The sequence below is a fragment of the Zosterops lateralis genome (genome assembly GCF_965231275.1).
Source record: "Zosterops lateralis genome assembly, chromosome: Z".
In the NCBI taxonomy this organism is placed as follows: domain Eukaryota; kingdom Metazoa; phylum Chordata; class Aves; order Passeriformes; family Zosteropidae; genus Zosterops; species Zosterops lateralis.
In genome coordinates, this window is record NC_139800.1 from 83,318,317 (window position 1) to 83,344,977 (window position 26,661).

A 26,661-nucleotide genomic window follows, 5' to 3' on the forward strand; every position below is an offset into this window, starting at 1 on the left:
GGAGGGAACTGGCTGGAAGCGGCTGTCCAAGAGAGGAGAGACAACTGCTTTTTGGGTTTTCGTTGTTGTTGTTGCAGGGGTTTTGTTTTGTTTGGTTTTTTTGTTTGTTTGGTTTTTTTGGGGGAGTTGGTTTTTTTTTTTTTTTGGGGGGGGGTTAATTTGTTTGTTTGTTTTGGGTTTTTTGGGGGGGGTGGTGTTTTGTTTTTGTTTTTTTTTTTTTTTTTTTTTTTTTTTGGCTGTCCTTTGCTTTCCATGGGTGCTGACAGGACACAAAATGAAATGTCAGGAATTTGCAGCTGATGTCATCCAGCACCTGAATATAAATGAGATTGGAAAAGGAGGTGGACATGTCAAGACAAATGTGTTGTGGTAGTTTAATTAATAAAGTACTTTTTCTGTGTGAGAAAGAAATGGAAGGAGCAAGCAGGAGTAGGTGATGCTTCCACAAATAATGTGGGTTCAAGAATCATTGTATTTTATAAAAGATACTTTCTCAGAAAAAGAATAAGTAGTCTGATGGGAGTCATTCTTCTAGCCTCAATTACTCACAAAACAGCTTACCCTCTACTTTATTAAGTGCTTTTAAAAAATGTAAGCATTTACAGAAATCAAGTCACTATAGTTTTATATATTTTAAAATAAAATTTAACCAAATTTTAATCCTCTATACTTCATAAACATGGGGGGAAAATGTCTCTGCTTGGAGAACTAATTTACTATTCTTTAATTACATTTATGGAGCACATGGGATGTTTTAAAATACTCAGACTTTATTTTTTTTAAAGGTATCTCTGGCTAGTGTCTGGGGTTATTTAATGAACAACCATGAGCATTACAATTCATGCAGAATAAAGAACAGCTCTCTACGGCTTCATTTATGCTCTTAAAACACAAAGTAATGGAAGTTTTAGAATCTAAATAGATCTTTGGCTTTTTTATGGGTTCAGTTTTTAATGTATTACTATTTAAGGGAAATAACATTTTTCTCTGGAATAAAACTGTGTTTTGACTTCTGATGCAATGTGGTGATCTGTAAGGATTTAAGGGATAGTTTTTACCTATATTACGTTTCACCTATCAAAGGACAGTTGTTTGAGCTCTGGTAGGTAACACCACCCATGTGAGAATAGCTGGTGTTGTGTAATTTGGGCACCAAATTCCAGTTGTAGTCTAATAATCCACAGTGCCAGAAACTGGATTTGGAGGTAGAGTTCCACCACCCTGCTGATAACCCTGCTTCATAGTTTCTCATCATTCGTAATCTTCTCCTCCTTAATCACAGTGACAAAAAGGACATGAGAATTAAAGCCTTTAGGAGACAACTTAGAAAAATACACCAAAAAATTATAGTTTTATTTGTCCTCTTTTTCCTCAGCTCTTTCCATTTTTCTGACTCTATTAACGAATTTTTAGCACTGTCAGCACAGCATGAGTGTACAAATATTAATCTCTTCCACAAGTTCATTTCCTGCTCGTTCCCAGAAATGTACAGTAGCATTACTACATTGGATTCACATTGTGTGCAAACTCAGAATAAATATATTTCAGTTGAAAGCATAGACAAAAACAAACAAACAAACAAAAAACCCCAAACAAACAAACAACAACAACAAAAAAAACCAAAGAAAAAACTCAAAAAACCCCCAAAAAACGCACCCCCAAAACTAACAATGTAAGAGTTCCAATTTTTATTCTTTTTTCCCCTCCTCAAAATGCATCAAAACTCAACTTTTCCTTCCCTTCTAACAAGCCCTGCCACATCCCCTGACACTTCTGGCCATGAAGGGATCTTCTCATTTTTTGCAGCCAGGTGACAAAGGCTCTGCAGCTTTATCTAACCCAGATAAACAAACACCTGCCACGAGTTAGCTCCTATCTGATAACAAATTCACAGTGATAAGGCTACAATCAATTCTCATCAAATCTTCTCTGAGGTGGTTTTCAGAACCTGTGACACACCATCACAGAGTGCAGTCCTGCTGACTTTGAAAAGTTGGTTTAAACTGCTGTCCATTAAATTCTGATGTTGTTAAATATTCAGGGTTTTTTTTTAATCTTCTATTCAAATTTAAATTAACTGTTTTCTCAAACAAGTACAGCATTCTACACAGCAGAGAAATATTCTCTACAATTATTTTCAGAATTTTATAGAAAAAAAGGAATAAACCCATCATTTATTTTTCAGATCATAGAAGACCTTGACTTGGAAGTGACCCAGAAGAACCATCAAAGTCCAGCTCCCATCCCTGCACAGGACCCCTCAGGGATCTCACCCTCTGCGTGGAAACATTGCCCAAGCACTTTTTAATTTTCATAAGTTTGGGGCTGTGACCATTTCTGTGGGAAACCCATTCGTGACTGGATAGATGGACTTAAACACCACAATAGTTTGATTTTCTGCAGGTCCCTGTGATTTCACAGAGCTTTTCACAACCTTTGTGATGAAGCCAAGCCACGCAGCCCAGCTGGGCTCCTTCAGCACTGAACTGATCCCTTAAGTTTTATCTTTCATGTATTTCAGGTTCTGTGCTGCCCAGGGTGCAGCTCTGAGCTCACAGTCAGTGTCACTCAGCTCTGCACAGAGCAGGGACACAAAACAAATCCTTTTCCTGCTGCACACCAAGGACAACTTTCAGGCCCAAAAGCACAAACAAGGGTGGCTGAAGGGAGGGACAAGAAGGATGGGAACTCACAACCTGGAGCTGGAATTGGACAATTAAACCCCAAGATGCAAATGGAGTAAAACTTATACAAGTGTGAGACCTTGTGATCATTTGTCCATTTTGTGACCATTTTTGTCACCATTTTGGGTCCATCTTGGGTGTAGCCCTGGCCAGGCTCTTGTCCTGCCCAAGGTGTACCCTAAAAGCCTTTCAATAAATTCCTACTTTATTCTCCAGCTCTGTCCAGTCTCTCTTCCAGGTCAGCCTTCCCAAGGCATCAGAACAATTCTCAGCTCCCCAGATTTACTGCTGTGGTGTCTTCCGTGGTTCTCCCACATGTGGCTTCATGGACACTTCAGACACCTTTTAATGAAAAGTTGCCCCAAAGTCCTTCTCAAAAACCAGTGAGGAAATGATTCTGTTGACAACAGCACTGTGCTGCTCCTGTGATCCTCTCCTACAGACTATTTTCTGACTAGGACACCAAACATTAGCCAGGAATGCTCAAGGAGAAATGCAAGCTTGAAAGATGATTTAACTGCAGTCAGATAATTTGGGATTATTCAGAAGAGAGTTGGAGGAAAAGAGACAGCTGTTCACACTAGAATCCAGTATGAAATACTTGTTTCATTACAGCACTTCCCCAATATTTTGGAAAAAAGCACCCCTGCCATCAACAAAGGTCCAGCAAAAGAAATAAAATCTGCATATGATTTATACCTAAATTGAAAAGCGCAATATGTTTTGAAATTCCCATATGTACATAATTTCTTATTCATTAAAGGATAACAAAACTTATACTAGGCAATTTAGAACTAATTTATATTTCAATGGCAGAGGTTTGATTAAGAGATACCACTGATATTAAAGCACTAGGGCCAGCTTCTTGTTCAGATATAATGCAATTTACAAGCACAATTTTATCTCAGACCAGGAGAGGCCTTTCTTTAGAAGAAGATGCTGCAATTATTAATTGTAGGGCAAACCCGCATTCCTTGGAAATAGGGCAGCCACTCAGGACATAAAGAAAAATATGAGTTTTCTCCTTGGTTGGCTATTCAGAGCCTGCTATGAGGAGATGAGTTCTGAAGAACAAATGGTTTCACTTGGCAACACAACATTTTTTCTGTCTAGAGACCACCTCAGGTACCTCAGCACAAAAGTTGAGCCATTTTACTCAGATGAAAAACTTTAGAAAACTTTTAAAGAAAACCTCATCCTCTATGAACAGAACACTGTTTATATTTAATTTTAAGTCTATGGTAGCATAGTTAGAAAGAACTCACTTTCTGAGCCTAAAACTGAGTTTAAATCCACAGCTATTAAGAAATAATCCCATGTGTAATCACACCTGTGATACTTTCAGGGTATAATTCAGGTTCCTCTCATCACTAACCAATTACTGATGGTGTAAAACAGACACAAGCATCCAGCTCGGGGTTCCTCTTCCTTTGCTGCCCTAAAACACCCAACCAGAAGCTGATTAAAGAGATCTCACCTGCAATACCTAAACTGGCAAAAGAGTTTTTCTTCCTAAAAGGAGACACTTGTTACTTCACCTGACCTGGGGGGAATTACCAACAGAATGGGGACATCCACGACTGAGGATTTAAAATTTTGTTACAAAGGCTGTTAGAAAGACAGTGTGCAAGATGAAATGTGCATGTTATTTAGGACAAAAGTAAGAAAAAATGAGGACCCCCAGAGTAGGCAGGAAAGTCAGTTAATCCTATTAAACCCATTAATGACAGGTACCCTGCTCCCATGGTGGTCAATGTTAGTGCTGTATCCATTTCTATAGAAATTCTTGGGATTGGATTACCTTTTGACCATCCTGAAAAAAATTTCTCGCATTATTTGAACTAAATAATGGTTCTACGTGGTTCACTTGATTATTTCTTATATGTTATACTGATGAATAAACAGGAACCTGATGGTTTATTAATTAAGAGGGCAGTAACACCTAAGGAAAACTAAACGGCTTTTGCACTCTCAATCCAGCCCTAGAAGACAGACTTCCAAAAATGCTACACAAGCACATATTGTTTTAATGTTAAAACAATTAGTTTTATTAAACTAACCTTAGTTTAATACCTTAATTTCTAAAATAAATCTGGATCTTTCAGAATAAAAAAAACAGAGTAATTAGAAGTTCCCATTTGTGTAATTGCTCACCAAAATCTCTAGTTTGGGAGCAATTTTCTGTGTGCTCTCAGATACAGGGACCTGATTTTTCAATAAATCTGAAATAAAGACAGAATTATAAATTACATGAGCGGGATTCACTTCAGTCATGGAAAAAAATATTAATTCTGACAAAGACCCAGTAAAATGTTGTGTTGTGGTTGACTACAGTAAATAAAAGATCTGGACCAGAATATTCACCTTGTTTCTTGACAGCAGGGAACAATAATCTACCAAGAGTAATGAAATCTATTCTCTCAGCAAAACATGTACCCTTTCTCCATTTGAATTGATGGAATATGTGCGGTCACATAAAAGTAAAAATTGTATTCCCAAGCAGTATATTGGAAAGGAAACACAATCTTAACTGTGGCTTCAAGAGTAATCTGCATCCAAAATGAACAGCAGTATCTTAGGCCCTTGTTCTGTTCTAAGGAATGAAAATCTCTGTGTATATGCTTGTGAGTTAAAATTAGACTTGCTTCATGGAGAGGAATCTTGGCTTTCTGACTCTGTTGCTTCACAGGTCCCCTGATCTGGATGTTTCAGCAGTCTTTAGGAGAGGGCAGAGTCAGCAGGTCTCCAGCCTCATCCAATACACATCCTGGCAGGCTAAAATCAATGAGATTTGTCTGCCAGCTTCTCCATCCTCACTCCCCTTTGCTGCTGACCGCCGCCTCTCCCCGAAGCCTCCTGCACCTGCTACTGTCTGAAAAATTTGTACTCCTCCAGTTTACAAATCACTTAAACCCTTCCAGCAAGAGGAAGAGAAGAAGTTCTCCTTCCCTGGCCATCCTAGAGCCCAGACCTTGTGTCCAAAGAGCTCCTTGGCAGAGACCCTTGGAGTGGTTTTGCAGCTCCATCTGCTCCATCTGCTCTTGCTCTGCTGACAGCACTCCCAGCCAGGAAGGCTGCAGCTCTCTGGCCAGATTGCCAGTGTAACTCTGGAATCAGTCTGACCAGCTTTGGGAGAAGTAAATCCTGCAAGTTTTACATTTTCCTGTAATTGTTTCTCAAATCCCCTCCAGAAAATGTACATTTATACACAGATGTATAGCTAGACACAGATGTGCCTTGGTACATTTTTAACCCCATTGATGATTTATAAGCCTAAAAATGGCCTGACATTAAGTTTATTGATGCAAGACATCTCTAGAGATCATAAAACCTTGTTTCCCCCAAAAAAAAACCCCAAAGAAATTATTTCAGGGAGCAAAAAATTGTTTAGGATTTTGCACTAATTTGAATAATTTGCTACTAACAACGTCTGGGTGGTGTTTTACAGGCACCAGCCAATAAAATGGGTGCCCTACATTGTTTCATATGAAGGTAGAGAATTGTTTCCCAACTCTTTTCTATGCACACTTTAACATCTTCATTGCTTTTAAGGGACTTCTCTATTTATTCTCCAGCTGTCCTATATGCTAAAGGGAAGAACTAAATGAGCAACCATTGCTCTGCAAGGATTTGGGGGTCTGTAATTATAACTAACCTTTAGACTAAGTTTGGCATTATTTGAAACTGCTTAATGTGCCCCAAAACTAAGATTGGACATAAATCTGATCTTAAATCATTCTTTTTTACATCATTATCTTGTTTTTATTCCAGTTGAATGGCTACAAATTGAAAGAGGGTTGGTTTAAATAAGGTATTTGGAAGAAATTGTTGGTTGTGAAGGTGGGCAGGCCCTGGCACAAGGTGCCCAGAGCAGCTGTGGCTGCCCCTGGATCCCTGGAAGTGTCCCAGGCCAGGTTGGATGGGGCTTGGGGCAACCTGGGAGAGTAGAAGGGGATGGAATGGGATGATCTTGAAGGCTCCTTCCAACCCAAACCAATCTGTGATTCCATCCCTGGGATTTTATAACTCTATTATTATTTCTCAGGGTGCTCCCCTTAGTTTCCACCTTTTATGACCTTATCAGTACTGCCCTCCATCTGAGTAAATGCTTCTCATTCCCACTGGCACTGTTGTTCTAGTCTGAAATAATCCCAATTATCCCATTGCACAAGACCCCCAGCTCCAGAGAAATTAGGCAATATGGAAACAAAGATTCTCTAAGAGATTAAAAGTTGCAACTACATTTTCCTCTGGAGAGGCTTGAAAACAGAAATATTGCAAACTAACTGTTGGCATTTCAGGATGTTCACGGCTGTGTTCAATTTTAACAAGATTTAGCAAATTCTCCCTCCTCAGTTAGGAAATTCAGCTAAAAAGCTCTGTATCAATCTTTCAGATAGCTGAATAATTCCCTAATTGCTCTGTATATTTCAGGTAACAAACAAAAAGGTTGCAGCAGCATGAAAACTTTAAAGCTTATAATCATGGCATCTACAAACAGCAGTATTATATTAGATGTGTTTCTGTCACTAGATTTCCTAGGGATAAATTGACAATAAATTATATTTTTCATTATTATTTTGGGGTGCTGTTGCAGTTTGTCTTTCTCAAAACCTAATTAGGCTTATGTAACATACACCACTCAAAACTGTTCCATCTAGCCTGGAGTTAGTCTGATTTGTTCCATTCCAGGGTGAGTATTTTTTTCTTCTAATATTTCTCCTGGGAAACTTTAAGCAGGAGAGACATAATTTCCATTAGGGATTGCTTCACTATACTACTCACACCAAATGTTGGGTGTTAGTATATTATTGTATATCATTGCTAGATGTTCTGAAAAAAAAAAAAAAGGAAAATAATAAAATCTCATTACCCCTGGAAAAAATGCAAGGATTTTTTTTTTTTTTTCAGCTAATGCATCAGTTCTGACAACTTTGTTATTTATGAACAAGTTCAAATCATTTATATCAAAACTGAGACAAATTAAGATATGTAAAAGAAACCCCAGAGTATGCTTTGTTATTTAAAACAAAAACCCCAACATAAATTATTTGTGTCAGGTACGCCTTAATGAATTATAACTCTTTCAAAGTCTGTTTGGAACATTTTAGAGAACACAGCTGACAACCAAGAGTATTTTCCTTTGGATTAACAATTCATTTGGTTGGATTTTGGTTTAAGCAGAAATTCTTAAACCAAATTTTTCGTTTGGTTTAAGTAGAAATCCTCCATCTCTGTGTTGCTTACTTAGATGAGAGGATATATTTATGCATCTTTATTATTCCATGCATTTTCTAAGAGTGCAGCCTTACTGCCTGGCATTTCTGTGGTACAGAAGATAGACACCAGGAATCCAAAGAGGTTATTTGCTGGCAAGGAAAGGTGGGAGCCAAAAAAAAAAAACAAAAAAAAACAAAAAAAGAGGTTATTTTAGAATTTTCACTGTGTCTTAGAACACAATTTCTTTTTAATGAAGAAGCTTCTCCAGGAGGCATTGCAGAGAGTGGAGTCCTGAACTCTCTGTCCCATATGAACTACACAAATCCCATCCCCTGAAACGGATAAAAATACAAGTGATGCCAGACCCTGGAGCAGATAGATCACCTGGAGTTGTTTCCCCAGGCAGGGTGCTTTGGCAGGAGCTGGGCAGAGCTGTCCCCCAGGGCTGCTGCACCTCCAGGTCCTGTTCCCCAGGTCCTGCGTCCTCTGTCCCTGAGACTGCCAGGGCAGGGCAGCTCCATGCCAGGAGTGCTCAGGCTGCCACAGGGCTGGCACATCCTCCCTGCCTGCATGCTGCCAGTCCTTTCCCCTTTCCCCTTTCCCCTTTCCCCTTTCCCCTTTCCCCTTTCCCCTTTCCCCTTTCCCCTTTCCCCTTTCCCCTTTCCCCTTTCCCCTTTCCCCTTTCCCCTTTCCCCTTTCCCCTTTCCCCTTTCCCCTTTCCCCTTTCCCCTTTCCCCTTTCCCCTTTCCCCTTTCCCCTTTCCCCTTTCCCCTTTCCCCTTTCCTTTCCTTTCCTTTCCTTTCCTTTCCTTTCCTTTCCTTTCCTTTCCTTTCCTTTCCTTTCCTTTCCTTTCCTTTCCTTTCCTTCCCTTCCCTTCCCTTCCCTTCCCTTCCCTTCCCTTCCCTTCCCTTCCCTTCCCTTCCCTTCCCTTCCCTTCCCTTCCCTTCCCTTCCCTTCCCTTCCCCCTTCCCTTCCCCCTTCCCTTCCTCCCTTTTCCCCTTTCCCTTCCCAAAATTAATTTCCTCTCCTTTGTGTCCCAGCTCTCCAGATGATGTACTCAAGGATTCATCAGCTGGATGAAGGTGGATGGAGATTTATGAGTGGTGGAATGGGTTTTTTGATCAGAAACTTCCAGTGAAAAATGCAAATGCAGTGATTAAAACTGTTTGCTAATATCTTCCTGTAACAAACAAAAAAAACCAACCAACCAAACAAACAAACAAACAAACTACCCCAAAACAAACAGACAAAAAATAATTCTGAAAAGGTTAAAATATTTCATTGTGTCACAAAGAAGTGCTTTGATTTTTTTTTTTTAAGTTCAAAACATGTTACAATTTCTGTTATTTCCAAACACAGTGTTGTTTTGCCCAATCACCTTCTTAATTCTATAAAATGCAAATGAGATTTCACCTGGTTTGGTATTTATGTATTTTTTTTTTTCTTTAACAGCAACTGGCAGAAATTGCTGGTTTTGTTTGGTTAGGGTTTTGTTTGTTTGTTTGTTTGTTTTTCTTTTTTTTTTTTTTTTTTTTTTTTTTTGGTTTGGTTTGGTTTGGTTTTGGTTTGTGTTTTTTTTTTTTTTTTTTTTTTTTTTTTTTTTTTTTTTTTTTTTTTTTTTTTTTTGTTGTTGTTGTTGTTGTTTTTTTTTTTAGTGCACTGAATTGATTTCAATAGCTGTCCAAGCTCCTCAATTTTTCATAGAACAATGAAAATACTCTGCCAGAAAAAGGCAGGCCAAATACTTTCTAATGCACTTTAAACTCTGATCACAGAGCTGTGCTGGACCTCAGTTAAAGAAAAGAAAAGAGGCTGAGATTTCACATTTCATGGATTTATGTTTATTTACCTTGGATACAATGCAGCTGATGCCCCAAAAGGTGTGACTGCAGCATTTGATATTTTTCTTCCTCATGTTACTAAGAGCACACTGAATCATTGAAACAAAATATATTCACCAGATGATCATAGGCCAAAAAATTTCCCAAACTGGGGATGGTTTTTGATAACTCTGACCAGATATTATTAATCCTTCTGCTGTTCATTGTAATGATGTAACAATGAAGAACTAATGCGTTATTAATGAGGAGGTAATGCTCTATACACTTCACAGAAATTCCTGTATAATTGGCCAATCAATGTTTTACCAGTGTTTTAAATCATTAATTTGTTTTTAAGAGTAAGTGTAACATAAGTTAACAAATGTTGTTTTAAGTAAGGCTGAGGCCAGCGATTTTCCAATGACCTTCTTGACTCTTTTGGAAAGCTTTGCCAACTCATTCAGTGACAAAGTGAGAAGGCAGAGTGGTTTCAAAACAATTATAAAAGCTGCCAATAAATTTCATTCAGCTCTTCTTACTTAAACACAAGGTCAGCAAGGAGAAAAAAGAGTCACGTTGAAGTCCTTTATGCCAGTTTTCCATTTAAGGGGCTCTAAACCACAAAGATAAGCTTTGGATTAATGTGGGCAACTTAGGATCTCCCCAAAAGTTTTGAATTTTGAAGGAATTGTTCTTTCTACTGAAATAGAGATATTCTGAAGAAGCCTAAAAATTTCAATATCATTATTATTATTATTATTATTATTATTATTATTATTATTACTGTGGAATTGTCCTGTTCATTTCAAGTGATCACTTCTGCTTTTCTCTGCCCTTGCTGTTATCTGTGGCCAGGAGATGTAGTTACAGCTCCTCTGCTGATCCCACTTCCCCTCCTCCTGCCTTGGGGACAGGATTGATTCAGGGCACTCAAGGCTGACCTCAAATATCGCTCAGCAATTCTATAATTTCAGAGGAATCAGTTTGGTTTGGGCATAATTTTCAAGAATTTATGGTTCGGCACTGATATACACGTTGAGACAATTCTGTCTCCATGAAAACTGAAGATTCTCTGTCCATTCCACCCAGAACACAAATAATTAACCTCAAAAGTGGGTTAAGAGACAAAAAAAATCTGAGGAAAATACTTCCCTCTATTTCATTCTTTTGAATTACACATGTAACACAACAAAAAATATTACTCTGATCTTAGGATAAATTCTCCAGGGCTCCTCCATGGGAAATGCTAGTGAGCCAAACTGGTCTGTCCCCCCTAAGAGCTTCCCTGGGTGTTGTATCGGCACAGATGAATAATCTTGGGTAATATTCACACAGATATTTTGAGCTTTAAAACACCAAGAGGCTGACTAAAGTGTTTCTAAACTCTTTGGAAGCTGGGCTTTGGTCACCTTTCAAGGCAAAAAAGAAGAATGATTAAGGGTTTATTTTAATTTCTCAAATTTTTAATGAGTGAATGTAGATATTTTAGCTTAGTTTTATCCCCACTTAAGTAATAAAATTTAAAAGGAATTGGTCTAAAGTGCTTGAGCAGTTTAGAGGGAGTTCTTTCTACTAACTTTAACTAGAGTTAAAAGATTTCTTTGGATAATGTTGTGAGCTAAATTGTCTCTTGAAAGAAAATGACAGTCTTTTAAGTTTGATATTCTAACAAATCTTACAAGCATTCTACATAATATTCTGCTTAAGAAACCTACATTTGTCTCTCTCATAAAGCAGATGTAAGCTTTTACTACCATACTAAAATTCTTCCTTATAACACTATCCTAAAACTGCCCAAAAAACACTTTGAAATTTGGTGTTCAAAACACACAGGCAGATCTTTCACTACATGTAATGGGGGCTGTAAATTCAAGCTCTAAACCTTATAAAAAATTTGATGCACATATTCCTGTTAACCAATTTGGTTTCTAAAGTTAGCCCAGAAAGAAAAACCCCCAAACCCACAGATATTTTACACTCACTTCTTCAATATAAAATGAGCCAATTTCTGTTTCCTATATGCCTGAGAATTATTTGCATATTATATAGGTAAAAAAATATCTCTCATGAAATCAGTAAACATGGCAAAACTTCCTCTAGTGATGAATTATTGTTCTGTTATTTCTCTTCAGGAAGGAAAAAGCAATGTATGCAAACTACGAAATATGCAGCTCCTTTAAAGTGACTTCACTTAAAAGAGCTGCAAGTGAAAAATAATTTTGTTTGAGCACATGCAAGCATTGATTTCAGTCTCCAGGCAATGCAATGCTCTGTGTATTTGTCACAATTCAATTTACATCCACAAGTAGCAGAGGATCAGCACAGCACTTCTCAGCTGGCAGGAGTCAGGAAAAAAAAAATCCAGAGGAAGCCTCAGCCTGCCTGACACTGCAGGACATGGCTTGGCAGCAGGATTTGGTTCCCACTCAGTGGCTAAAGAATGATGCTGATAGAAAAGTGGCATTAAATTTGTCCTGCACCCCACTGCCAATCAGAGCTGTAGAAAGGCTTGTTCTGGCTTTCCCCATGAAATTAAAATCCTAATTTTCCTGGGATAAATATATTCATTTTTTTGGGAGAGGGTTGTATTAATGTCTTCCCTACACCAAAACCCCCCAAGAAATCAAAGGTGCAGAGAAGGATCTCACACTGTTCTCATCAAATTCCATTGTGCAGGGTCATCCACATCCTCAATCTACACCACCCACTGCACACCCCTCCAGGCACATTTTTTTAGAAATCTGCTGTTCCCACCAGCCAAAATGCCTTCACTTTCATGAACCACATAATGCTGTTTTAAAGCCTGTCCAGTCTTTCATTTCCTTATGTTTAGTGGTCACACAATTTCAGTACTGTTCCCACCTCCTGAGGGTGGAAGTGCCATTGCAGAGCTGTGTGACACCAGCAATAACTGCCATATTTTGGTTCTCCCACTAGGCAAAACCCATTGAAACCAGCTACAAGGACAATCCCATAAATTCTGAATGGACTTTGCTTCTTAAAAATAATCCATCATGCCCTCTCTGCCCAGCAGGTCACAAAGCAGGGCTCTGATCACACAAAGCAGAGGAGCAGCCAGTCCTTCCCAGCATTGCGGAGGGTTTGGACACAATTCCACTTCATCCCATTCTCTTCAGCCACTTGGTGCCGGCCAGCTCTAACCTGCTGCAGGGCTTTTTGCTGGAAGATGGGAACACAGAAATGGATTTTCAGTTCCTTTCCTTGCACAAAAGCTGGGATCAGGGGGAGCTGAGGAGGAAAGATGTGAAGGAGAACCTGCCTACCCTGCCCACATTCTGTCCCAACTCCCAGGAGATTCCTCACTCTTTCAAGGATATTTGTGGATGTGAAAGCAAGAGCAAAGGAATCATGAAAAATGGAAACAAAATGGAAAAGATGGAACAAAATATGCATTTTATTTGCAAAATACGGTCAAATGAGTATTTAGAGTTATGATTTTCAACCTATCTCTAGAAGTATAATTGAACACTTCCAGACTAGAACCACAGCTAAATTTTCTCAAAATATAAAAGTCAACCAGATCCCCTAAAAGAACTTCCCCCATCAGAATTGCAACAGGAATAATAGAAAATTATCAGCATTCTTGACATCTGATAATTTAAAATCCCAGGGACTTAATATAATTTCCTACTCCTATTAGGTAAAGCTGTATTAAATCCCTATTCAACAGCCTGTATTATTCTCAGCCTGTACCCACCTAGAAAACAATTCTAGCATTTACAGGAAACAGGCCCTAAACCCACTCTTTTGCTCTGGTAGCTGTGGCCATTTTTTATACTTATTTTACATTCAGGCTGCTACAAAAAGAAATGCAGAATGGAAATCAGGCCTGTTGCATACATTTTAAACACTAAATCTGACTTCTAGAAAATCAAGGTTATGCTTTTCTTCCTATGTAAAAATCCAACTGCATTAAAAAGTTTCCAAGGTTTCAGCAACACCAAAATTACGATTAATTTATGAAAACTGTGTTAGTGCCTGCAAACCTTTGTTGTAAATTATGCATGCGAGCATGGAAATGCTAATGAAAAGAGGATTTCATTTACAAATGATTAGTACAAATTCAGCAGTCACCATAGTTATGCCACTCTAATTTATTTTCTTGTAGAACATGCTGTTTGCCAGGTTTGGGCCATTTATTTCTACACTGTTGAACATCAACTTTTCAGACTTTAATGTCACATTATCTTTTTTTATCCAAAGAAATGTTCATTTTATTTCCAGGTCTTGGTAAAATGAAGTCCTTGGGTTCAAAGGTAGCTCTTTTGATTAAAACATTTGTAGGAAGGCTGCAAAAAAAGTGATGCCCTTTTACACACAAGGAATTGCTGAAATTACTGTGGTTTCTACTGATGTGTTGAAGGAAATGCATGTAATCACCTTCACTAGAACTTATAAAAATTCTTCCACTCAGCACGCAATTTTAATTTTTTTAAAGAAATTTCCTCACTTCGTACATTACGGTTTTGGTAGGGATTAGACCTACTTAGAAAACACATTAAAAAGTAAAAACCTCAGTGAGTCAGCATTCCAAAACCATTCCACAGGCCTTTAAATGAGAAGAATCCACAGTGAAAGGCTAAATCATTATTTTTTTTTCCCAAAGATCCATGTTGGCTGGGAAATCAATAATGCCTTGTATGAAACATATCCAAATGGAAATGAAAACATGGGTTCTAGGGAGTCCTAAAAACATATTGTAGAAATCCCTTCAAGGTTTATTATTAAATAGAGAAAATGGATCTTTGCAGTGGTGGTAATGTTCTGTGGATTGTGTTAGAAGCATTTGAGGTAGAAACAATATTTTCTTCTACAAAGGAATTTGCTACTTTCTGCTAAATCCTTTAAAATATTCCAGGCTAGGAAGTTTCAGCCCTGAGGTCCTGTGTTTAGGTGCAAAAAGGAGAATTTTGTCCCCGTTTCTGTGGATTTTCAGAAGCTGGGCAGGAGGCTCACAGCTGAAGTTTGGTCAAGTTGATAAAAAATATTTGCAAGCCTGGAAAGCTTGAAGAATTAAATAACTTGTCCTCTAATTCTGGCCTGAAAAACAGGCCTCACAACCCTTCTAAACCAGCCTGTGAGCAGATGATTAAAAAATGCTAAAGTTGTGGAAAACAGACTTTAGGCCTTGATCAGACAATGATTCTGATTGCAGGATCTACCCAAAGCAAATACATCCATAATGTGCAGTGCACATTTGCCTTTGACAGCTTTATTTGTTCATTAAACATTTATGTTAGATGGCTTTTAGCATCCCAGTCCATGATATTCATCTAAACTTGGCTAGAAAATTAACAGCTTAAGTAGTCCCATATTTTATCGTATTAACCTCTCTTTGCATTTTTACTGAGCAGTTGGGATAAAAAACTGGCCTAAACCACACATTTCAGGATGGAATTTTGAGAATGCTTCTGCTAACATTAGTAGTTTGGGATTTTATTTTTTTTTTCCATATGATGGAGTACAGCTCCTTTCTCTGATAACTTGGTAACAGCAAATTGATTGCAATCACTCAGCCTAAAATGGGATTTCTTTTATAAGCAAATCAAGAACACGACTATTGGGAAAGGTTTAGCTATCAAATTAACATTGTAACCTGCTTGGAGACTATTTCCTACCAAACAGTATGTGGAAAGATTTCCAGGAAACTCATGCTATATATAGGACTTTAAATAGCATTTAAAAACAATTATTCATACACTTGTAATTTCTTGTTCTATTAGCTAAATGCACCTCCTGCAAATCCAGCTAAGTGAAGGAGCAGGAATGAAGGGAGAGAGAGAGAAATACTTCCTATAATTTGATGATCAGAATAATCAGAAGTTATCCTAAAACAGGCCATGATCTTAAGAAAGTGTAACAATTAAGTATTTTCCATTTAAAATTACTTATTGTATTAAATACTATTAATGAATTATTCAAGCAGATATTTTGAGAGTTTACATCCAGCATGTGTGCCTGAAAACAAGGAAAACCCCAAATGGACCTGTGCACTGTCCAAAAAGCCTCTACCAGGCTTATTCCAAGGGCATCTCCCATTTCTTCAATGACATTCTGAAGAGTTGCCAAACATTTCAAATTAAAGGGGATTTGCTGATCATTTTAAATGTTTTTAAGCTTAATTTAGTGATATATTTGCATTCAAACAACGCACATAAAAGGAAAAGAAAATGGTGCCAGACGCGGCAGTTTCAAAAGCAACAATATGCACCAAAAATTTTCTGAGGCAGCAAAAACAATTTTTAGTGTTTCTTTCTATTTTTTTTATATCATTGACAAACTTTTCTCCTTGTGAATTTGCTGTCTGTAAGGAACCAATCACCAATATTTCACTGTATCACAGGGCAGTAAATAGTTGCTTTTCACAGATTTTTTTCTTTTCTCCCAAGCAGCCAACAAGGGAAGAGGAGAGCAGAGGGATGCACAAGAAGCAGCACCAGGCAAAGCCTGATCACCCTGCTGGTTGGCCAGGCACAGAACTTCATCATGCTCACAAATCTCCAAATTGATGGCTTGGAAACCTATCTGAGAAATATTAAGAAAACAAAACCAGGTTTGCAATAGATTATGAGGAGGTTAATAGGGAAAATGTGAATGCAGTAATAATTACTGCTCTAGGAGAGCACAGCATCACTCAGCTGTCAGTCTTTCTTACTGCTCTTTTCTCTGGAAATCTACATTTTAATTTCAGTCTTATATACCCATACAACCTTTTTGCTGTTGCTTGCTAAGAAAACAGAAGTTATCAGGTCTTATCCATCTGAAACAATGATTTGTTCTCCAGTACAATTCATCTGCTTTGGTTCCCTGCAAATCAAATCCACTGAAGTTGTGAGGCTTCCATAATGACACAGACGAGTTGAAAATGTGGTTGTGATGTCAATAATTTCACACAAAATTGACAGTAACTTGATAAGGTGCTGCCTTTATTAGATCTGCCCCATCGTTAACAGAAACTGTCTCTGAGACAAGTCCACATTTCACAAAATTCCCATTTCTGTGCTCCCACCTGTTCAGCTGCTCGTCAGTCACACGGGCTTCATTCCATTCTTCTCTCAACCAGCTTAAACATTTTGATGCACAATTTTCTTAACAGGAAGATAATGATATTATCTAAGGGCAAAACCCATTCCTGATGTGCACGTGCTGTAGAGCAGCTGCCATTTCAGTTGTCAGGACAAGCTGGGAAAGGGGAGCAGGGCAAGAATCACTGATGTTGTTAGTGCTGAAACACATAATCACAGAATGATTATATGCAGGTGCTTTTATTGAAGAGCTCTGGGAATCAGGGGTACAGGGTACAGACCCAAATCTGACTCCCACATGGATTAGAGATGGACATGTTTTTATACCCTTTAATTATATAATTATATATTAATTATTAAACCCATGTTGTATGGGTATTGTATGAATTCTTGTAGTTTTCATCAGGCCTCCTAAAAAACATAATTTCTCATGATTCTTAAACAATAATCATATTCCATTACCAAACAATCATTACAATTAACAATCACATCATTTATCAGATGATGATGGTGCAGGTGCAGTTTCACATGATCCAGTAAAGACAAAACCCAACCTTTGTTCCCAGGGCCTGCTCAGCCCTGGTTCCCTTTCCCAGACCTAGCCAGGCCCAACCTTTCTTTTTGGGCCCACTGAATCTACTGTACACATTTCCCATGAATTTTAGAAGCATTTTAACCCTATGCTATCAATGTGATGTGCCAGGTACTGGACATGCTGATGGTCAGCCAGAGAATTATCCCAGTTCTGGGATCTCAGCTCAAATATCCTTTATAGGAAGCAGAAATGAAGACATGGGGGAATGGCAGCAATGAAAATGATGGATGTACAACACACATCTCCTGTGTTTGTGCACCTTCAGGTTTTCTGCAGTTATTTTGTCATCTGTCAAATCTTTTGCTGAAAAGAAACTTCAGTCTAAGCTAGCAGACACAAGGGTTCCACCTCTCAATGTTTCACCAAATTTTGGGTGAACCCAGTGTCTCTAGAATAGTCATGTGCACCTAACACAGAACAGAATTGCCTTCCCTGGTGAGGGATTTGGGAAACGCTCTTTTGAAGGGAAGGATCCAGAAGAGTTGTTCCAGAAAATGAGACATTAAAAGGCTTCAGGAATTCCAGCCCAGATTAGTGAGCATGACTTGACTGAACTGTGCCAGACTGAATGAGCTGTATGGCAGCTACAAGACTGTCAGAAAAGACATTTTTCTCCTTTTCCCCTCCCCCAGCCCCACACACCTTCTGTAGGAAATGGCCTCTGTGACAGAATGCAGATGATGATTGGCAGTGCACAGTGCAAATACCAGGCTGGCATTTCAAAACATGGATGGGGATTCTGAGGAAGCTTGTAAAGATGCTGATAAGTTTGTTCTTCACCTTATTTATATAAAAAAGGCATTCAGAATGACAGAAATGGGTGATGAGTGAAATGTAAACACTCTGGTCAGGTATTTTGGCCCAACATGTCCTGAATTTCTCATACTTCAGCTCTGGCATGTTCAATATTGCACTTCTCCAGTGAAGCTTAACTTCTTCAGCACCAAGGCAGACAGAACACCATTTATGATGGTATCAGATGGATTCTCATAAAACTTGTTATTCAACATACACAGTTAATTTGAATTTCTGCTGCTGATGTGTGACTGCCAGAGAAAGCACCTTCTCCAGTTCTGCATGAGTTCCTGAGGTGCTACTGCCTTCACTCCTGTCAGAGAAAATTTCTCTGAAGTACAAGTTCAGTGATTTAACTAGGGCAACAGTGCAGCTGCTTCTCCTCAGTTCTTCATCTGTGTGCACATTTCATCCACAGCTGCAAATTACACATGGAATTTAGGGGAAAAAAGGAACCTTTTAGTAAAAGCCAGTTTCATTTCTATCATTTTTCTAAGTAGGGTTGTGATCAAATCTCCATTGCCTATTGCAAGAACCAGAGGAAGCCTCTTTAGCTTCTATAGTGCAACATGACTTCATTAAAGACTTTATTAAAAAAGACTTGGATGAGAGTGCAATACAATTTCTGATACAAATTTCAATAACTATACTCATCTGTCAATGAACAGCCAGAAAAAAAGAAATGCAGCCCTGTTTCTGTTTATCTGATTAGCACAAAACCCTCCATAATTTTTCCATCTGTTTTTTCTAGTGCTCGGTTTTCCACTAGGAAGGCCTTTGAAATTAATCTCTCTTGGAAGGAAAAAACCCAAATGAGAATAGAGGTGGTGTCAGTTTTCCTTGGCGACCACTTAGGGCAGGGCTGACAGTGGGGCATCTTAGAATTAAGGGATACACAAAAAGTGCAAACACCTTTTATTGAGAGCTTTATAAAAAGGTCCAGCAAGTTGCTAATCAATACTATCCCATAGATAATCCCAAAACAATATAAATGTATCTCAAAACTGTGTATTATTACATTACTAGGGAGGGAAAAAAATAAAATTACTGTAAGATGGTTTTTTTCCCCTAGGACATTTTTTTTCTTTTTAACACCTGAGTCTAATGGAATAGAGATAAGAAATTGACTACTAAAGGAAGTTTCACAGCCTCTCTGCTCCATAAGAAAACCTAATGAACTTGAATTTTAATCTTACTTTTTCATTAAAAAAATATTTTTAATGTTTAATTTTTGCTTTTTCATTCTAAATGACTGAAAGAGCCTAAAAAATTAGCCTAGCCTAAATTGGGAGCAATCACCATGTTTTATTAACTGTGAGGATCATCTTCTGGAGAGCAATCACAAAACTATTGAATATTTTACTTTTCTCATCTGTGATCTTTTCTTCTGTCTCATTAGAAAACAACCCAGTGAATAAATCTTTCAGTGCCCAATTCCATGTATTCAGCTCCCATTAAACACATTGTAAGGGATCTCAGCATCTCAAAAGGAGTGACTTCTCATCTGCTTCATCTCTCCTGCAGCCCTCAGCACCAAGTTCCTCCCAATCTACCTGATAAATTTCCAAGTTGGGTTTTTTTGTTTGTTTGTTTGTTTTTGGGTTTTTTTTTTGTTTTTTTTTTTTTTTTTTTTTTTTTTTTTTTTTTTTTTTGCAGTTTGATGTGCCTCTGTGTTCTTTTCCTGTTTCTTTATATCACCCAACCAAGTGTGATAGGTACACATAATTGAAATAAAGGTCACTGATTATCTGATACACAGGCTGAGAGAGATTTTCTGGAACTTCAAATTAAACAAGAGGAATAAACATCCAGAAACCAGATTTTTCCCAGGAAAAGAGAGGCAGTTGAATTTTTCCACTGAAAATGCTGTGGATTATTCCTTTAATGGGAATGCTGCAGTTTGCTCTTAGCAAGAAAAATTCAGAGCCTTAAAAAATTCTGTTCTATCTTTTATTAGGGGAGAATTTAGGTATTATTGCACTAATTCTTATCACTCAGACAGCAGCACGAATCCCTTTGTTATTTTATCTTTCCTCTCTCCTTAGTTTTCAGAGGAGTTTGATAACTGATTAGCCCCTGGGCTCTTTTGTAGTTTGTGGTAGTGCAAAAAGCATCGCTCCAGGAGCTGTGTAATCCCATTGTCTGTGCCACACGAGTTAGGATTACATGGAATCCCATTTTCTCTGATCAAAGCAGGTGCCAGCAGAGGTACACAACGTTCCAAACAGGAAATTGTGGCTGCAGAAGACGCTCCCTTACCAGAGGTCTGTGCTTGATGTCCCCAGTGGCCCCAGGTTTGGGGCAGAACCTTCTGAGTGTCACAGGTCACCACAGAAACAAGTGGTTTTGACCAAACTACAAACACCTGTACTCCAATAATTCACCATGTCTCTGTCACCCTTTGCTGCCAGTGACTCTCTTTCTCCTGTACCAGGGCCCTCACAAATGGCAAAGGATTGATAATTTCTGATTATAGACCCCAAATTTCCACCCAGCAAAAATTCCACCTGGCCTGAGAGCACTCTGCTGGATTGTCACATTTCTATGTGACATTGGGGAACAGGAGCTGAGCTCAGAAACTCCCTCAGGTCTACAAATGTTCCTCAGATTAGGTACAAGTGTGGTTTTACTGTAAACGCTGGTTAGAAAAACAGGAAAACCAACCCATTAGGTGAGGTGATTTGTTTGGTGGAGGGTATGCTCCTTTTTTGAGTATCCTGTAAAGCAATTATGATATTCTAAACCAAAACATGAATATACCTTAATATTAAACATAAAATAATAATATCAGTTTTCTATCTTAGTAGAAAAGTAGGAAAATTTATTTTGGGCTAAAAAAGAAAAAATAAAGAAACATTAAATTCTGGAGATCCTATTAGGATTTTTCCATGATCTATCTAATTTTGTCTTTAGTTTTCATCAAGGGAACAAATTCTATGGAAACATGATAGGAATTGCTGCTCTGACATCTAACAATGATTGACTTTGGTTTTGGTATGAATGAGTTGCCTCATGCATGCAGGAATTACCACAAACATAATAAACATTTGAAATAAGTTTCTGCCATTTTAGTAGGTTAGCTGTTTTTTAAGAGAGCTGTTTAAAAACAAAGTAGATTCCATGTATTCTAGTTAAATTTAAAGTAGATTTAGAGCTGCAATTTGCAGATTGCCAAAGTCCATTAGCCTGATGCCTAATTAACATATGACCCTGTACCTCTGAGGGAGGATGAGCCAGAGAAGGGGCTGGAAGAATTAAGCCAGAAGATCTGAAGCTGATTCATTATGTACAAATAAACCATCCAATAAACCCCCTGAAACCTGGCTATTGACAAAGTTACACATTCTGGTAATAGTACAAAAATCTGGAAGATGTGAGATATCTCTTCTCCTTTTGAAAATAAATCTTGGTCTCATGCGTTCAATGTGGCAGTGCAGGGCTCAAATCCTGGTTACTCTTGGTTTAGGGGGGAGAAGCAGCTGTGCAGAACCATAATTACCAACACACCTCCTTGTAAAGCATGTCCCAGCCTTGCCCTGCAGCTCAGCCTCACTGAAACCACTTTCTCATGCCATTACTGCCCCTACCATTCATTTCTAATGGTTTGTGGCTTCTTTCTCCACAGATATCCTTAGCCCTGCCTTTATTTTTAGCCTTAAAAGTATCACTTTCATTTATACTGAAGGGCCGAGATTATATTTAGCTGTTGTAAACAATGAGTTTAGAAGAGAGTAAAGCTTGCTTGCTAAAATGTTTTCCCAGATTTCACTGTATCCCATGGATTTTAGGATGAACGGAGAGAGTGTAACAACCCACATCTGTTCAACAGGTCTACCAACCCAAAGCTGAACAGCTCTTATCTCCTCAAACTACTCTGTCCCTGCCTTTGGCAGGAGCCTTGGGATAACAAGGCCCTGTTTATCTCTTGACACTTTGCCTGGATTGTCTGAAGATGATTCTGCTTAGTCTAATTAGGCTTTTTCTCCTTCTCACAGTGAAAAGAGGGAGTGAGAGTGTTAGCATTGAAACACAGGATCACAGAATGATTACATGCAGGTGCTTTTATCAAAGAGCTCTGGGAATCAGGGGTACAGGGTACAGACCCAAATCTGACTCCCACATGGATTAGAGATTGACATGTTTTTATACCCTTTAGTTATATAACTACATATTAATTATTAAACCCATATTGTTCTATCATATACATTGTTCTTATCCAAGCAGGAATTCTTGTTGTTTCCATCAGACCCCCAAATATAATTTCTCATGATACTTAAGCAATATTCATATTCAATTACCAATCAATCATTACAATTAACAATCACATCATTTATCAGATGATGATGGTGCAGGTGCAGCTTCACATGATCCAGTAAAGACAAAACCCAACCTTTGCTCCCAGGGCCTGCCCAGCCCTGGTTCCCTTTCCCAGACCTACCCAGGCCCAACCTTTCTTTCCATTTCCCTGAATCTACTGTATACAATTCCCATGAATTTTAGAAGCATTTTAACCCTATGTTATCAGGAGCAACAGGGAGTAACTAGAAAGTGAAAAGCCTTCAGTCTTCACAGGGATATCCTGGTGACACAAGGCAGGGAATTCCACTTTGATCAAGATGCAAAGAGGTTTTCCTGCTGAAGGCACACTGGATCTGCCACCCATCCACACCCTGTCCTTGGGAAAGCACACTATGGACTGAACTTGCTGTTTATCATTCATTAATAGGTAGCTGTTGCTTTTTTATCTTCTTTTCTATCAGAGTTGGGATTAAATGCTCAAGAGAAATAGTGTTTTGTCTGATGTTTTGGATGTTTATTAATTCTTATCTATAGCACATTCTCACAAGCTGTGACTTTAACTAACAAAGTGAAAAATGGCTCTCTCTCTCTTCATGGCCTTTTAAGGACAAAATGTCCAATTAAAAAATGACACCTAAATTATTTTTACTTTTCACTCAATAACCAACCACCCATGGCCCACAATGTGGATTTTCTACTCAATTACAAAACACCACCCAGACCATGAAGAAGGTGAAAAAGAAGGACTGGCCTCCACCCTAAAACCTTCATCTGGCTTTATATATATTACTATAGTCTAAACCCTTAAACTCTAAATTTTCCACCCTGTGATATCACACACTTCTATTCAAGCTCCACACCCACATTCCCAGTGCTGTCACTCAACTTTGGGAGCCTTTTCCACGGCCTCAGGTCCAATGCAGTGTTTGCTTGGGGTCAGTGCCTGTCAGCACAGAGAATCTGGAATTCTCTGTGCCCAGGGTTCCAACAGGCAGCAAAAATTATTTCAAGTTAAAGAGAGTAGAGAGATGTGAGATAAAACAGGAAGAGAAGCAAAAAATAGAAGAACTTAATACCCGTGAAAAGTGTGGGAATATTTATAGATCCCAACGTAAATACGCACTCTAAAGACAACTTTCATTGTTTTAAATTGTCGTATTTCCCCAGAGATGCTTTGCAGCTGCAGGTAGGGAGCAGCAGACCTTTGTGAATCTGGATGACACAACTACAGCTGCCTCCCAATTAGGGATGGAAGGGAATCTCTCCATCAGGTGCTCCAGCTATTAAGATGCCGTTCACACCGTGCACGTCTCTGAGAAGTTTGCAGTCTGTGAAAGCGAAGGTGAAGGTCAAGGAGTAAGCCACAGAAACCCTGGCTACCTGCAGAGTCTGCAATCAGGATGTGTGGAGTTGATACATTCTCATATTATTCCCTGAAATGATGTCTTTTCTTCCCATAAACGTGGTCACTGCATTGCTGATCACCAGGGCTTTGTAGTGCAGCCTTGTGAGGCGATTTATAGAACTCATGCTTTCAAGGCAGCTCATCAGGGAATTGAGGCAGCTAAGATGTTGATAATCACTAGACCTGAAGCAGATCTGACAGCCAAAATACCAGTCTTTCTCAAAAAACTTTTTTCTCAGAGGTATTTGTTATAAACAACTTTGGTTCATCTGTAGTCAAAAGCAGTGCTGGTATTTGTTGTCTGGATATCACATTCCCTTGCTGAGCCCCCTGCCCATCACTCCTTTCTGGCTCTCAAGCAGGGCTAGAAAATATTCTTCCCTCCCCAATAAATTATCAACAATATTTTCCATTTAAAAAATTACTCAGCCACAACGTGATTTGCATGGACATTCAGCAGGAAATCCTTATTTCTGCTAGAATTTTTTTTTCTTTACACAGTGCCTTGTTTTAGCACATAAACATCCTCACCCCCATTAAGTATCAGAAGTTTCAAATAATCATCTGAACACAATTGGAATAGGGCTTTGATCTTGAAGAACTAAATAACTCAGATGAGTCACAGGAGACTGCTAATTCCAGCCACATTGCTGGTGGTCACAGACACACAGATTTTGGTTCGTTGACAGAGGAGGTGCAAACAAAACTATCTAAAAAAAAAAAAAAAAAATCAGGCAATAGCCAAAACTAAAGAAATACATGCACAAATAAATAAATGAAACTGTCTTCATGCCTGGGGTCAGGCTGAGACTGGCAGGAGAAGTGCAGCAGCTCCAGGTATGCTCAGGAGGTGAGCACAGGCTTGAAGTCCACAACCAACCACATTCAATCAAACCCTGAGGCATTTATTTCCCCTCAAACCACTTTCTTTTCCAGAAGGACTCAGCTTTTCATTCTCTGGAGTAGTTTGGTGGTATTATTCCCCTCCAAACTCCAGGACCTAGGCATCTGGTTTCTACTCAGAACCTTTTTTGCTAAATAATTCCACTGATTTCAGCAAGCCTGGGGCAAGGCAGGAATAAACAAACCAGAAAATCTCCATGTAGAGGGTCTGGTTCCATAGAAGAGAACACTTCAGTCACAGCAAAAACATCCATGTCCTGGGCCCCTGAACAAAGGGGGATCAGCTCCCATTAAGTAATTTTGTTTGTTGGCTTTTACTATTTGGTTTGAAATTCTGCAAGTCACCCTGCTTTTGATACTGGCCCAGCTGCTTTCACAATCTTCATTTTCAACTTGTCTCTTCATAGAAGGGCTGGGAAGGAGGGCAGCAGGTTCTTTTTATTCTACATGCTACCTCGCTTCTGCCAGTCTTGTTACCACTAATGATCTTAAATACTTCTTCCAGCATTTAATCAGGTGTAGCATTTAATTGGGTAATCACCTGCTGAAGTAAAAATAATGTTTCTAAGCAATCCATCTGCCTTTGCAACACAGGATAAGAAACAGGTTTGAGCAGGTAGGTGCAAATGCAGGGCTTCTATTTTGATGATCAGCTGGTTTGAATGGGAGTTGTGGGGAGAGATTTGCTTCAAAATAAATCTTTGCCCTCTGCTACCTTTTCTGTTCTAGATCAGAGGGGAATCTGGGGAGCTACCTCCTGAGTAAGAGATTAAAAACCCCACGTCTTCTGATGTTTTCATTCTTTCACCCCAGCAAGCAGCAGTGTTCAATGCACATAAAGAACATTTTCTGGCTCTGTACAGGCCATTCTCATCTTCAGCTGAACGTGGCCACTTGGTCTCACTTAACATGGCAAAAGTGGCCTAAACAAAACAGCAAAATGCCATCTGGACTTTTGCAGACACAGGGTCTTTAAAACCTAAAAGAATTTTTCAAAAACTTTAAACAAGGTTTGTGAATGTGATAACATCTGAATTCCCAACACAACTACTTTATACTACACAACAAAGGCAAAAAACACACAACTAAACAAAGTTTAGTGTGAGGTAAAAATTCCCCTTGTGTGCTGCTAAACTGGTAGGAAATAGGACAAACCAGTTAGGGCAATTAAAAATTGACAGAGAAACTCCATGACATTTCATAGAACCCCTGGTGTTTAATATATTCATAAGCTACTTGAAAAGAATGAAGGAAAGAATAAGGTGACAAAATTTGCTTAAAGCAGAAAACAGCTGAAGCTGCTTCAGCAGGGGTAAGAACACAGCTGAGGGAACCTAAGATGACTGACTGTATATTGATAATTCACCACACCTTGCAGCACGAGATCCATAGGGATGAGAACATGTGGCAGCAGCTTGAACATAAAGATCAAGGATGTAAATCAAACTTGTCCTTCAAAATTCAGAATAAAAATGATGGAATACCTTCCAAAAGGACAGGTTGGATGTTAATAGGCAGAAAGATTAAAAACCTCTTAGACAAATGGAAGAGAACTCCCCCAAGTGCTATTAAGCAAAATGGTGTGGATATAATATTCTGGTGAAGAATACTGCAGACAAAAGTATGATAAACCATACCTAGAGAAATATCTGTATGTTTGCTCTGCTCTAACACTTTTTCTGCAAGCATTTGCTACTGCCTGTTGTGCCTGTTGATTTCTCCAGGGTCAGCTGGACTCTTGGACTGAGCTGTTGCTGCCAGCCCTTTGCCCTCAGAGCCCTCTGCCCTTTGCATGTAGTTAAGAGAGTTTCACCTCGGAACACACTGACATCCAACAGAGCAGTTTTCCATCTTCCCTTGCAGCCACTCTGCTTAAAAAAGGCAGCCTGAAGCT